Source organism: Barbus barbus, assembly GCF_936440315.1.
Source record: "Barbus barbus genome assembly, chromosome: 18".
In the NCBI taxonomy this organism is placed as follows: domain Eukaryota; kingdom Metazoa; phylum Chordata; class Actinopteri; order Cypriniformes; family Cyprinidae; genus Barbus; species Barbus barbus.
In genome coordinates, this window is record NC_136746.1 from 11,824,687 (window position 1) to 11,839,425 (window position 14,739).

At 36.7% G+C, this 14,739-nt stretch overlaps 1 protein-coding gene across 8 annotated transcripts in view; it reads left to right on the forward strand.

The window, feature by feature from the left end:
• The first annotated feature begins 9,553 nt into the window (after nt 1-9,553).
• LOC306884104 (fibroblast growth factor receptor 3) overlaps nt 9,554-14,739 on the forward strand; it is a 48,077-nt gene continuing 42,891 nt past the window's right edge. For 4 of the 8 annotated variants that reach the window (XM_079439787.1, XM_079439785.1, XM_079439784.1 and 1 more), the window contains exon 1: nt 9,556-10,140. The gene's annotated coding sequence lies outside the window, so the exon portion shown is untranslated. Of the gene's footprint in view, nt 10,141-14,739 lie in introns of all 8 variants that reach the window. The other 4 variants (XM_079439783.1, XM_079439781.1, XM_079439782.1 and 1 more) reach the window with 2 other exon arrangements.

The following is a 14,739-nucleotide window of genomic DNA, read 5'->3' on the forward strand; positions in this document are numbered from 1 at the left end:
GTAGCAATGTATATTCAAGCAGCAGAGTATGAGAATATACTCACTGTACACTGTACCGCAAGGTTGCATGGCACCTAGGCTAAACTGTGTATTATGCATACAAAATATGAGCTGCATACATTTTGTACATAGTAAATAAATATACTTTTCACATACATCTACTTTCTCATGCTAGGAAAAAAGAGTGGTATAAACCACCTAGAGAGGCATAATCATTCTCAAGACCCACCACAAACTGTTTAGAGTGAAATATGAGGGAAAAAAGTAATTTATTTTGTTTTAGTTCATTGTTTGTCATATTATTGTCAAATATATTGAAGTAAGCTAATGATTTACTGACATGAAACTTGCAGTGAGTCATATGTTGGATTCAGTAGCCACTGTGATGGATTTGGTGAGTTTATTCAGTGAAGGATTTGTGAACTGATTCTAACCGGCAGCTTATGCATTCGTGAATCTTTTCGAATGATTAATTAAAAGAACAGAGTCATAAGAGTCATTTGTGAATTTTTTATTTATTTATTTTTTGTGCAGGGTGAAAAAATGGTGTGTGTCACAGTGCACAGAATTGCTACGTCATGTGATCAATGTGATCTAAGTTATGTCCACCATATAACTTGTTCATTCAATATAAGAACTTTTTATCATGATTCTTGATCAATTTAATGTCTATTTCCACTGTGTGACCCATTGCTCCCCCACTGCTATAGTGCATACTGCATACTGTTACCACAGTTGAATGAGCCGTTATCATATATTAATCTTTTAGATAAAACAGGAGTGAACAGATGACTCACAATAACACCCCAAATCAAATCCTCCTCTATATCATCATCCAGTCAAAGCATTTTTCATTTTAAATCAGACTATAGTTTATGACATTTATGCACCTCAATCAAAATTAAGACCCTCAATCAAACAGACATGTAATGATACATGCAAACAGATGTGCTTTTGACAAACTGAACATTAACATAAACATCATGTCGATGTTCTCAGTATTTGGTAGTTTTATACAAATGTAAAGTTTCACTGTTCAGGATCTTTGTTCTAGTTTTGGATTCATGATGTGAAAACCAAATTTTGAGGAGCTTTAAGGAAAAACTTTTTTCATAAAAGATCAGATAGAACTGAAATAACTTTAGAGAGCTGTGAAATATTTAAAAGGGTGATGTCACCGGCTTATTGGATTGGCTGTTAACTGTGACATGGTTGGCGCTTCTTCAAAGACAAACACACATACACAAGGACATACTGTAACTCTCCCACCCAGTGATTTAGTACATGGTTAAAAACAGAATACTTGTCTGTGCAACAACGGTAAACACTCTATGCAGTGGAGATTAGTGCTGTATTTGCATTTTGCCTCATAATTCACTGCTAGCATAATGGCCATTCATTTTAGTGTTATTGGAGATCATGCAAGAGACTTACTCAATATACCTGTGACTGTACTGAGGGAAACTAAATAACAACTTAAAGCCATAGCTAAAAAAAAAAAAAATTCTCTCTTCATTTACTATGAAGAACATTGGGGCAACAAAAAAAAAAACTACTGATAATAATAATAATAATAATAATAATAATAAATAATAAATAAACAAAATAGCTTAGAGTCCTTATTACAGAAATATTTGTGAACTGAATGTAATGTTTTTGGACACTTAATTACACGTTATCTGCAATTAAATGAAAATGTATTATAGTTTGAATTTATATTAAATGCAGTTAGCTAATCTTGTGCTTTTTTGATGAACTTAAATAGGACCTTACATCTTTATATGTAATTTGATAATTACTTAAATTGTCTTTGAATTATGGTTAAAGTGTGCTGGCAAAAGTACTGACAAGATTTTTGGTAAACTAAAATTGATGTAATGTCTTTTGAATTTACACTCTAATTAAAAGTACACTCTGTTCCTTATACACAGTCATCGTGTGGCTTCATGATAGCTTCAGGGCTATCAATTCATTGTCTTTTTTAGAATTGATAGCCCTGAACTGTCACAGTATGACAAGAGGCGTTAATAAATTGGCACTTATTAATTAATTTGCACCAAGTTATTCGATAACAAGTTTGATTAAAAGCGTCTCTTTCTCAGATGTTTAGAGCAGCAAATTCAACTTCTAATGGTTTTAATCTCCTTTTCTCTGTTTCTGTCTGTTGTGGCAGGTTTTGGTCAGGCTCTTTTAAGGTCGAGCGCTGTGTGTACAGTGGGGTCTATAGAGACTGGCCAGTAATCCTGCTCTCTCTTAAGGCTCAGTCTAAATCTCAATAGGAATGTAGGGGGCAGATTTACTCCTAAATCCGTTGGTAAACATTGCACCAACTCTGCTCTCTGAGTACCAACAACTCTGTTATAATTGTTCTCTATGTGTATTTGTGTGCCTGTGTGTGTGTGTGTGTGTGTGTGTATACAGCGGAGGGTGTTTCTTTGTTAGTTTTGGTGACTCACAGTTCTTGGCCCACTCGCTTATTGAGTTAGATGCTAGGCTAATCTCTGCAAAGGAAAAACAAGCACATGGAGAAACTAATTTGTTCTACTTTTCTTTTTTTATTGCTGTTGTAGTGGAATTATGTGACCCTTACAGCAAGTGCCATGGTAAAATGACAATGTTGCCATGATGCATGTCCAAAAACCATGGTAATACCATAGCAAATTTTTGTTAGTGAATGCTAAGCTAGCAAGACAATAGCATTGATTGCTCACCAGTACACTTAGGGGCTGTTCACACAGAACATGCTACTTTTCCATTGTTTTTCTATGTAAACACATACTACACAAATGAGTTTGATGGTTGCATTCTCGTCTCGCATATTTTCCATGACATTGCATTCTAAAAACTGTGATTCCACATTCCACTGCTAGCTTCTCAGGTTTTCAAAGCAAAAACGTGTTCTGTGTGAACAGCCCCTTATGTACCATGTTAATGTATCAATGGCAGGTCAAATCATTAAACGACTTGACATCGCATCATACATTGAAACCATTGTGCCATTTGCCAAAGCCACAGTCAAGCTGATAAATTGAGCAGATGTTGAGCTACAATGGCCGTAGATGCAACATATAACATGTCTGTTCCCCATCAGCGCTATGGACATCCGATGCTTCAGAGAATGCATTAAACTCTTATCAGCGGAGAATGCGGCTTTAATTCAGGGTGTCTGAGCGGGAGATTAGGAGGAGATGGAGCGGGGGTTTAGGGTGAGCGGGAGGACGGGAGGGGTACCGAGGGCTGAAATTCCAGGGATGCCTACTGGATCAGGGATGAGGGCTGCTGTGTTTGGATACAGATCAGCAGCAGTTGCACAGGCCTGGGACCAGCGTCCATCTGCTCTGCTTCAGATGAACAAATCCAGCTACAGCCTTTAATAACACTGCATCATCTGGCATGATAACGCACGTCTTATGAATCCACTGGAAACCCAATATTATTAAATAATGTGTAATATGACTCTTGTAAGTCATGTTGATGGGCTGGATTTCAGTGCAAGTGAAGGTGACATCATTGTGATCTCCTCCCCGCATTGTGCAGACTGCTTTGCTTGTCGCTGAAAGATTTATAGGACACCCATGCACAAATATGCATCCTCAGAAAGACCTTTGAATACATACATACAAATTGAGGGTGAGATGAGAGTGGTCACTGTCTTTCAGGAGTATAATGGGAAACAGAGAGGGAGATGGGGGAAAAGATGCTGATGGGAGAGATGATGTGTTCGGGATAAACAGGGGCTCTCAGGTATACATGCCAGAAAGCAATGGCACATAGTCGACTTCTGAAATGTGAAGTCCCTTGTTTTCCTTTGGGTTTTTTAGTCCAATGTAAATTCATATTTTCTTTGATGTTTACATGGTTTCTGTTTTGAGAGGATTGTAGCACAGTATTTACCTTCCACAGTAAACAGTCAAATACAATTATTATTTTTATTTTATTTATTTTTTTTGTGAAAGAAATTAATACTTTTATTTAGCAAGGATGCATTTAACTGATCAAACGTGACAGTAAAGACATTATTAATATTATTTTATTCAAATAAATTCTTTTTTTAAACTTTTATTCATCAAAGATTCCTGAAAAAAAAGTCTCATAAAATGATTAAGCAGTGTGACTGTTTTCAACATTGATGCTAACAAAAACTGTTTCTTGAGCAGCAAATCAGCATATTAGAATGATTTCTGAAGGATCATGTGACATGAAGTCTGAAATAATGATGCTGAAAATTCAGCTTCACTATCACAGGAAGAAACTTTAATTCAATAAATTACACTTAAAAATAAAATACAAAACAGTTGTTTTAAATAGTAGTAATATTTCACAATATTTTATTTTTAAACTCTATTTTTGATCATATAAATGCAGCCTTGGTGGGCATAAGAGACCTCTTTCAAAACCATTTTAAAAATCTTACCAATTCCAAAGGTTCAACTCCAATGTTTTTGAATTTTTTTTTTACATTGTTTCAAAAATAATAAGTGCAATAATACAGTGATTTATTTCATATTTATTCTTTTATACATTATATTTTATCTATTTCTAGTAACTGTTGTTTAGCTAATGTTAAAAATGATATTTTGTATTGTTTGCTTTCTTTATGTTGATACTGAGCAAACATCCTCGAGTGAAAATGCTCCTGCCAGAAACTCATTTCTTCTTTGGTGTCCTTTATGCTTAAACTCTTTTCACATCTCGTTGATGCAGCATCTTATTGATTATTCATTGCAGGACCAGCAGATAACCGCGTACAGATACTGTATACAGAAATAGAACTAGTTACACAGATATGACAGTTTCCTCTCTGTATTAGAAAGAAATGAGTCCAAAGACAATACCTTTACTCAGCCACATTTTCCATGAGACCATTATACACAGATCCGGGTGTGTATGTGTATGTGTGTATGTTTGATATTGTGTTTCTGTGTGAGTGCGTGCATGAATATGTCTGTGTGTGTGTGTGTGCAGGTCATGGTCTAGAGAGGAAGGATAGACTCTGTATACCTTGCTGGAGGACACACCTTGTGAACAGTAACTGAATGTACATTGGAAAGGTTGGCACAGTGTTCCTTAGTATATTCAGCAGAACTGGTGTGGAGTTAACAATTAGGATTGGGATAGGAAATAGAAAATAATCACCTTCACTTATGTTGTCATATCTGACACATGTCAGCCTTTGCACATGGCTCATTTTATATTAAGGTTTTCCTCTGAAATGAACTTATAACCAGTCCAACACACACACTCATTCAAATACTTACAGTCAATATAGAAAAAAACAAAAGAAAACAAACACAATGTTTATCAGTAAAATTATGCACACTGATAAGAGCTGAACTAGCAAAAAGATCTTACAAATGCTCTCTCACACACATACACTACAGACGTTCTTGTCTCTCCTCCAAAAATGTTTCACACACTTTAAAAGCCCATGTGATGTACCGATGCTTTATATCTCATATTCATCCTGGGTTGTTTTCAGGGATTTAGCCACATCTGTAATCAATGAGGGAGTTATTGATTTGTGATTATCTCCTGCCGCTTACAAAATCACATCTCTCTGATGTTATGAAACATGGCCAGCAGGTGCTCACAAAGGACCTTATGGATTAGAGCCATCCATGAACAGTGTTTTTCAGAGGATAATTGCAGCCCAGTTTAATATTCAACCTCTTGTGAAGGGAGGCCCTCGTCCTCACCTCCGCTCCTTTGTGTGTTGTAGCCAGAGGCTGGGGTTAGACTGAGGGGTGACTCTGGGGAGAGAGTTCAGGGGTTCACTGGGCTCTTTGGGTGGAGGTCACCCATTCGTTCAGTTCTTCAGGTCTCAGAATGTCTGATGCTGCATTCTGTACGGCCTTCAGCTGCTTCCCCCCCCCCCCCCCCCCCCCCCTATACTACAAGCATGCTCATTTTACTTAAGCACCATTCTCTTTTTGACCAGATCATTTATGTAAGACATAATGTACATTTTACAAAAAAATAAAAGAGAGTCATCAGGGCTTTTATTTTAATTTTTAATAATAACTGCTTGACTATACCACCAAATAAAAACATATAATAATAATAATAATAATAATTACTGCAATTACTCCACCCAAGTTTTGAATAAATACAAATAATATTAATAATGATAATAACATTATTGCCTGCTATACCACCTAAATTCCAAATAATTACATATAATTAATATGATTTTAATTATTATTATTATTATAACTTACATATATTTCTATCCCATACATACATATTATATTATATTATATTATATTATATTATTAAATTAATATTTTTTATTACAGTTAATTTTGTCAAAATAATTTTGTGAGTATAAATATATTGTACAGTGATTTGGTGCTTAATACGTTTTTATTAGAATCAGTTTCGAAAAAAAGTGTTTTGAACAGAAAGTTATATATTTGACCATGGACCACAAAACCAGTCATAAGGATCAATTTTTTCTAAATAAATCATGAAAGCTGAATAAATATGCTTTCCATTGATGTGTGGATCGGACAATATTTGGCCGAGATACAACTATTTGAAAATCTGGAATCTGAGGGTGCAAAAAAAATCTAAATATTGAGTTGATATCAAATTAAGTTCTTAGCGATGCATATTACTAAACAAAAATTTATTTTTGATATATTTATAGTAGGAAAGTTACAAAATATCTTCGTGGAACATGATCTTTACTTGATGTCCTAATGATTTTTGGCATAAAAGAAAAATCAATAATTTTGACCCATACAGTGTATTTTTGGCTATTGCTACAAATATACCCGTGCTACTTTAGACTGGTTTTGTGGTCCAGGGTCACATATATATCAAAGGTTACAATAATCACATTTACATTGTTACAATAAATTTGTATTTCAAATAAGATTTATATTATTAGAAAGTTATTTATTTCTAGTAGAGCCATTTGACAGTGGTTAACTGGGTTCATGGCCAATTAAACATCATTACACTAAATACAGGGCTAAAAGTAGTGTCCAAAACTTACTTATTTATTTATTGATCCGATCACTATAACTATATCTGTAAGATTTTGGAAATACATTTAAGTCGTTGATCATATATCTTCTTCCTCGTTCAGCCTTTACAGTTGTAGCAGTCATTTTTACCACATGCTGCCAACAAGCCACTAAAATTCCCATAAACACTCTTGTCGGGGTCAGAAGTCACCACTAATAGCGCTGCATCTAGCTTCTCAATCCATAAAATCAATCTTCTTTCTCAAGGCTCTAATAGATATAATGATAATGACACTGCATTAGTATTCACAGAGGATAGCATTTTGAAATAGGCTAATAGGCTATATGGGTTATTATTGAATGGGTGATGTTTATGTGTCTTTTTACTGAATGTCTTTAACCCTGGTGTCAGAGACCAGTGTTGATGTGACTGAGGATCCTCATGTTTGCATGCTGATTTTACCACTCACAGGCTAACAGCCGTCCTCTTAAAACAAACACAGATGGACATCAGCTACTAAGAACTCTCTGTCTCTCCTTCCCTCACACGTATACACACTCCTCTGGTAAGAAGATGTTTCTTCTCTTTATGGTCTCATAAAGTTCTCTCTGCAAACATGTTTGTAGCTTTAAAAGTAATTGAGACTTTGTTTTGCTGCTTATTGTACAGAATTACGACTCTGATGACACTTGGTGATCGGCTAATCAGCCTTCAGGAGACACATGACAGCTTTATGACAAGAAAAATCAACACACAATGACAGAAACGCAAACCATACACACACCTGTACAGATACATAAGCTGAAATACCTGATCAGACAGCCTGTAATTACAAACACACTTGCATTTCTGGTTTCTGTTGTAGAAATGACAGCAGCTTGAGATGTCTGCAGGTTAAAGAATCAAAACATACAAGAGAATGCCTCGGTTTGGGAGTATAATATTACAGTTAAAACTGAATAATTGTAAATCATGGTTCTATAGGAGTGTTCCGCATTGTGCTTTTATTCCCAACAGCATGTGATTTGTCAGAGAATTAGTCAGTGACATGAAATGACAGACAGCCAGAAACATTTTTGCACGTTAGGTATTTTTTGTTTATTTTAGTGACTCACCTTAAATGTTGAATTGCTTTCCTAACTGCACAATATGGGCTGAGGGGCATGCAATAATGATCTGTGTTGACATTTATAAACGCTATTCAATGCCAGGATATAAATATAAACACTTTTCCCACTTTCACCCTCACATGATGGAAGACACCTGTTGAAGTGCTCCTTAAATTGCTATATTAACCTAATTTCTGAAGATCTCTTCTTAAGGTTTTTTTTTTTTTTTTGGCTTCTTTGTTTTTTCTTTTCTTTCTTTGGTTACATATTTTTATTAAAAAATCAACACTGTTTAACATAGTTTTACTGTAAATTGAGAAAATATCAATGTTGCCATATGACAACGCTGTACCACAGTGGAACTGAAGTAATGTATTTCCCCATTGCGATTTTTTACAGATTGTAATATCAATAATATGATTGCAGATATTTACTGTTTTTATTTGAAGTGTTTATTGTAGTATAGTTGTTTTGATGTTTGAATAAGAAAATGAGTTACTCTTTTCAGAAAATGAATACAGCAATATTTCATGGAAAGGGCAATAGGAAGAGTGCAGAGTTGGCTCTTCCATGTGATGAGGATGAGTTGGCCTTCAGTGCCTGTAACGATGAAAGTGTGTATATGTGTCTGTATGTGTGTGGCAGATTTTGATAGAATTTAAGATTCATGCTCTTCTATTTCTAAAAGAAATTTGCATCAATTTCTAAAAGAAATGTGCATTTCAATTGAAAAGAAAATCATAATTTGATAGAAAAATTACATTTTTGGCCATTTTCCATTATGGTACACTGTTGTCATATAGCAACGTTTTCCTAAATACCCCTCAAAATCTCTGTTTGATTTGCAGAATTGAAGCTATTTCATGTAATAAAACTTATTTGAAAAAATATTTAATGGTTAGTAGGCTACATAATGCATACCATAGAGGGTTGTCAGTTGGATTTGTAGCCTAAAGAATTTCTGTCGGTAATTTTTGGGGCTCAATAGTCTTGCACAAGATGAATAGTCTTTCAGCCTTCTAAAAGCAGTTAGAAATTAATCTTAACGCCGTTTCAAACCAAACATTTTTGTGATATATTTGTGGTGTGTAAATATATAAAATCGTTATAAATAGCCTAACGCTTTTAGCTACCCTTGTCGACGCATTGCCCGATAAACCAGGCGTTTGAACAGTGTGGTTACCTCCTCAAACAATGGCAGCATCTTCGTGTACATTAGCCCTCACTGACTTGTATTCAAACTTTTGTTCTTACTGAAACGTTGTCATGCCCCCCCCAAACCCCGCTATAATTCGCGCCCTGAAAAGAGTATGAACAGCAGAATCTTGTTTTTCTGCTGACTCTGTCCATGGTCCATAGCCCGGTTTGGGTTCGCTGAGCGCAGCTGAGTAAGTTGATTGAATATTCGGGTTTAGTGTGGGAGGCGCCTGCGGCTCTCTCTCTCTCTCTCTCTCTCTCTCTCTCTCTGCCCTGAACTCGCGAGGGGGGCGGCAGGCGGCGAGCACTGCACTCGCAGCAGGGACGCGGTTTGAAATCCGATCCTAGTTAATTTTTTCCTCTCTCTCCAGTGCCCGGTGCTCAAACTGTTAGTAGGAGTCTGTGAGCCAAGCTTTCACACAGCACCAAACGCCCCGCACTTCACAACAGACCCGGCGGCGCAGCGGAGCAGTTGTGCCCGGACAGCGTAGCGCAGAAGAGCGGAGCTTCCTTCGTACGGCCCCGAGACTCTCTAACGAGCCAAAACTACACTGGTGCTCCTTTAGATGATACAGTCCAGTGTGCTTTTGATACACTTTTCAGCGGTTTAAGGACTGGACAGAGTCGGACAGCTCAAGGTTGTGTGTGAATACGGCTTCTTCTCAAATACCGCACTGACTTCAAGTCTGTCCAGATTTTCTTCACGCCTGGATTTGGAAACTTCGTTGTATTTGGATGATTTGCCCCCTGAATGTGATTCACGAAAAATCTGGACAGGACCCCTCAGACCAAGCATTCTCAAAAAGCAGATAAACCTATTTTATTTTGATCTCGAAAAGGATTACTGTCAAGAAGGAATTTGGTGAGGAGTTTATTATTATAATTCTTATTATTAGCCTACATGTTGTCTTTTACAGTTGCCTAAGTAATAATGGAATTCCTTATGAATATAGAAACATGAATTGTGAAATATTAAAATAGATAAATAAGTAGATAAAGTTATAAAATGCATACTCCATCACGAGAGTAACAAAGTTTAAGGCTGCACTCATGCTGCATCATTTACATGGACGCAAAGCAGCATCAGAGCCGTCTCTAATGTAGGCAACTATAAAAGCTGAAGTCTGCATACTTTACCACAGACTCTGAAGCAGACAGAGCTGCTCAGACCAGGTAGCCTATGTAAAGGCGCCTTTGAGGGGTAGAAAATATAAAAATATTTTCTTATTCCTCATATTTCTGCTTGTTTCCTTGTTCCAGTTCCAAAACGTGTTTTATTTTTCAATTGGGCTATTGATTCAATCAAAGCATTCTGAATGGAAACAAAGTTTTAGTATAGAAGTGAGCTGCGGTGACATGTGGTGTGTGCCCGTATCGCTTACAGTCGGACAGGTGTTGCGCGGAGTGTGTGTTTGTGTGAGAGAGTATGAGTACCGCGTGCTCCAAAGCTGCTCTACCAGTCGCGAGTAGAAGCCGCACCTGTGCTGAAATACTTCACAATATGGCTCAATTAAAAATGTTTGCGGTGTATAATTTAGCCTGTTGTGTGGACATTCGATTTGAGATGTGAAATCGACTCGTTTCCTGAAGCGCGAGTCAGAAACTAGCCTTTAATTAGTCAGCAGCTGGTCTTTGTCATGTAGGTGTATGTGTTTTAATGGTGCCGAAACCCACCGTGGGATGTGAGGTGATGGGAAACTTATATCAACCGATCCTTCAAGCTGCATGAGTTTAACACAAAACTGTTTATAACTATTCTTCCCTTTAGAGACCTTGTAAAGAGCCATTTATATTTTCACCTGTTGTAAACTCGTTAACAGTCACTCACTTGTCATGTCTTTCTGATGAGAGAATAAGCCCTTTACAGCTTTATGTATGACGCATTTTAAAACCAAAATTACATCCATTTCTTCTGCAGCCACCTCAGTAGGGCTTAATTTGTGTTGTTTTTAGCTCACACTGAAGGGAACCTCACCAGTTTTTCCTCCTCCGTACCCAAGGGCCATCTGAAACCAATTGTAGCTATCGGAGTGAATTAGTCTCTGGAGGTGTTAATGTGGGCTACTGGGGGCAATTAGCCACCTCATGTACTAGAGTCATTCAAACCTGACTGGAGTCCGTGGTGAGAACTGAACTAGGATGTAAACGGTTAGGTTTTCCCCTAATCTCGATGATATCATTATTTTAAGCAGATCTATTGTTTATAAAGTTTTCTTTGGGCTTTAAATGGCTGACAAGAAGTTTATTGCTGTCAGTTCAGGTTGTCAGATATCCTGAAATTTGGCTGCTAAACTCATGCACTGTATGAAACGTTCTTGATGTCTTGTTTTCTTGCTGAGTTATATTTTTAAATGGTACCAACAATACATTCATTCTGCTTTTAAGTGAAATGAACAATTTACTGATTAGGAAATTAGTCTCTGAATCTTTGAAAACTCAATATAGTAGAAACAACTGACTAAAAGGATGAAAAGCTTGGATGTTGAACGCATGATAAGAATCTCCCACTTTCAGAAATGACAGTACCTTTTTTGAGGGGGTGATAATCATTACTTTTCTAGTCATGTGTCCCGTGCACTTTTCAAACCAGCCCTAGTGGAACCAGTAAAGGTCTCTCCAAGGCATTCACACAACTCAAATGTGAGCGGTCGTGTCATCAGGGAAAAAAGAAGCTCTTTTCAATTGGAACCTCGACTAATTGTGACCCTCAGCGGACTGGTGCTGCCTCAAAATCAATACACTACTCTGTGGACTGTCGAAAGTTTGAGAGTTGAAGTCTTGAATATATACCATCAAACTTTCTAATTTCTTTAATGTTCCTTATGCTCTCTTTAGACTTTGGCTACTGGTAAGAGATTAATCTAATATATATTAAAAACCTCAACAAAAAATGTGCTCAAGATCATTTTACACACAATGCACAATGCAGTCCAAGGGCTAAAAACAGCATGAATGAAAACGAGGCATACAATAAACAATGGACAATGTTACTGCGCTCTCGCTCTTTCATCCTTCTGTTTTTAATTATCCTTATGTTTTTCTTTTTCTATGAATGTTTTTGTGGACAGTGTCATGCCAGACGCATATGATGCATATGTAAGCATATGAGAAGATGGGTTTAATGATAGAAAGCACAGAAAAGTCACTGACTGAGAAGTTTGGAGAAACCCAAAATTTCACAGTGACAAACATCTGTAAATGTGGTTTGTAAATTGGTCCTCTTTGATTTATCTGTGTTTCATGTGTTCCTCCATGGGGATGTTTAAAAGGGTGGGTTAGGGAGTTTAATTCTCACCTTTATTCAGTTGTCTACACTGAAGCAATGCACAAACCCGTAGCCTCACACACTCCCACACACGTGCAGAGCTCTCAGAGAACCGCAGGAGGGCGAGTGAAGTCCTCGGAAGAGGATTAAAGCCAAACTCTAATAGAGACACCTCAGACTTCAGCTTTTCGTCTGCTGTCTCTCTCTCACACTCTTTTTCACTCTCTTGCTCCGTCTGTTCCCTCCTAATCCCTATTTTTATTGGCAGATTTTAAGATGGGTTGGCCGTTGACATGGCTGCACAATTACTGGAGATTACTGACATTTTTGAGTCCTAGATTTGTTGCAAGGTGTGATTAGCGTGTGATAGGATTCTATCTCTCTCACCCAAAACTATTAGACATTATACACATAAACGCCCAGGATTTGACAGAATATTCTTGCAATGCCTTATTCAGGTCTGTAGTTGCTTGCCTGCCATTAAAAGATCATTATATTTTTTATACTTTAATATGTGTTCTGAATCAGAGTTGACTGAGGGGTCTAAAAGTAAGAGACAGAAAATGAGATACAGACAGTAAAAACATAGTAGCTAATGTTGAATTATTGGCTAGACTGATAATCATAATATTTCAATAGAGTCCAAATCAAAGTCTTCAGTAATCGCCTAGATAAACACTGACTCTTCTGAGAGAGTTAAAGTTTTACACACCACACAGCAACACACTGCTGCACACATCTGTCATGTCACACAGTCCCAGCTGCCTATACCCTAAAGTTTCATTTGCTCAGAAGTATATGCATTTAAGTTTGGGGTCAGTTTTTCAAAAGAAATGATTACTTTTACTTAGAATGAATGGTTACAAAAACATTCTATTTTGAAACAAATTATTAACTTTCTATTCAAGGATATTATAATTATTTCTAAGGGATCATGTGACAGTGAGGACTGGAGTAATAATGCTGAAAATTCAGCTTTGCTTTCACAGGAATAAATTACATTTTAAAGTTTATGAAAATAGAAACAGTTATTTTAAATTGTAAAAATATTTCACAATATTACTGTTTTTACTGGATTTTTTGAAAGAGACTTATTTAAAAAAAAAAAAAAAACTTTCAGACCATAAACTTTTGAAGGGTATGTGTTAAAGTGGCTTATTATAAATGCATAGCTAAGATACAAGCAGGCACAGTTCAATATTCCAACTATATATATATATGTAACAGATATTGTACAATCATTCATTCATTATCGCTAAATAAACCACAACAGGGTGATCAGGATAGTCTTTTATCACCACAAAGAGGTTTATTTTTGCGATAATGACTGGCTTACTGCACATTATCCCATTCATTACACTGCTTATCCCCAAATAACTAAATAAGTTGTCATTTGAGATGAAATTATAGCATTACGCAGGAGAAATAAACTGTGTAGTTAGTCTAACAGAGCTAAAAAAAAAATTGTTGCCTGGTTAAACAGTCAATTACCTTAACTGTCTTGTACCATGGAATGCTGTGATTAACCAATCAGAATCCAATGCTCCAAAAAGATGCATAATAATAATAATAATAATACAAGATAAGGCCTCTTCCAAGAATATATCAGAGTTTGTTTCTGCTTTAGGTCTCTACCCTACTTTTAAGCATTGTTACTGTAAGATAGTATGGCTCCAGAAACATGCTCAAAAAACACACCTACGATTCCCACTCCAGAAATACGCTCCACAAATATACCCTTCTCTCCTACAACAGCAAGTGCTGATACACTATCAGCCCAGAGCGCAGTGCACACTCCTGCTCCGCCGGCCAGAGAAAACACTGAGTTACTCAACACACCAGCCCGGCTTCTCTCTTTCTCTCTCTTCAGTATGTGCTGACCAAGAATCAAGTGTCTGCTCGTGAAGGGAAAGAAAAACAGTGCCACACAAGCCTCAGGAAAGTGTGTGCGTCCGTTCAAGAAGAATGCCACCGTTTAAAGTTAATGCAAACATTTTGTGTGTCTAAACCAAGGCTGTTCTGAAATAACAGTAGTTCAAGTTTAAACCAACACAGAGTCCTCTCAAATTCTCAGCGTCTTTGAGCGAAAATCTTTCAGCGGGGAATCAAACCATACAGCCTACAGTATAAATATATGTGTGTGTGTGTGTGTGTGTGTGTATTTAAAGCTCTTTACATCCCTTTTATTGTGACTAA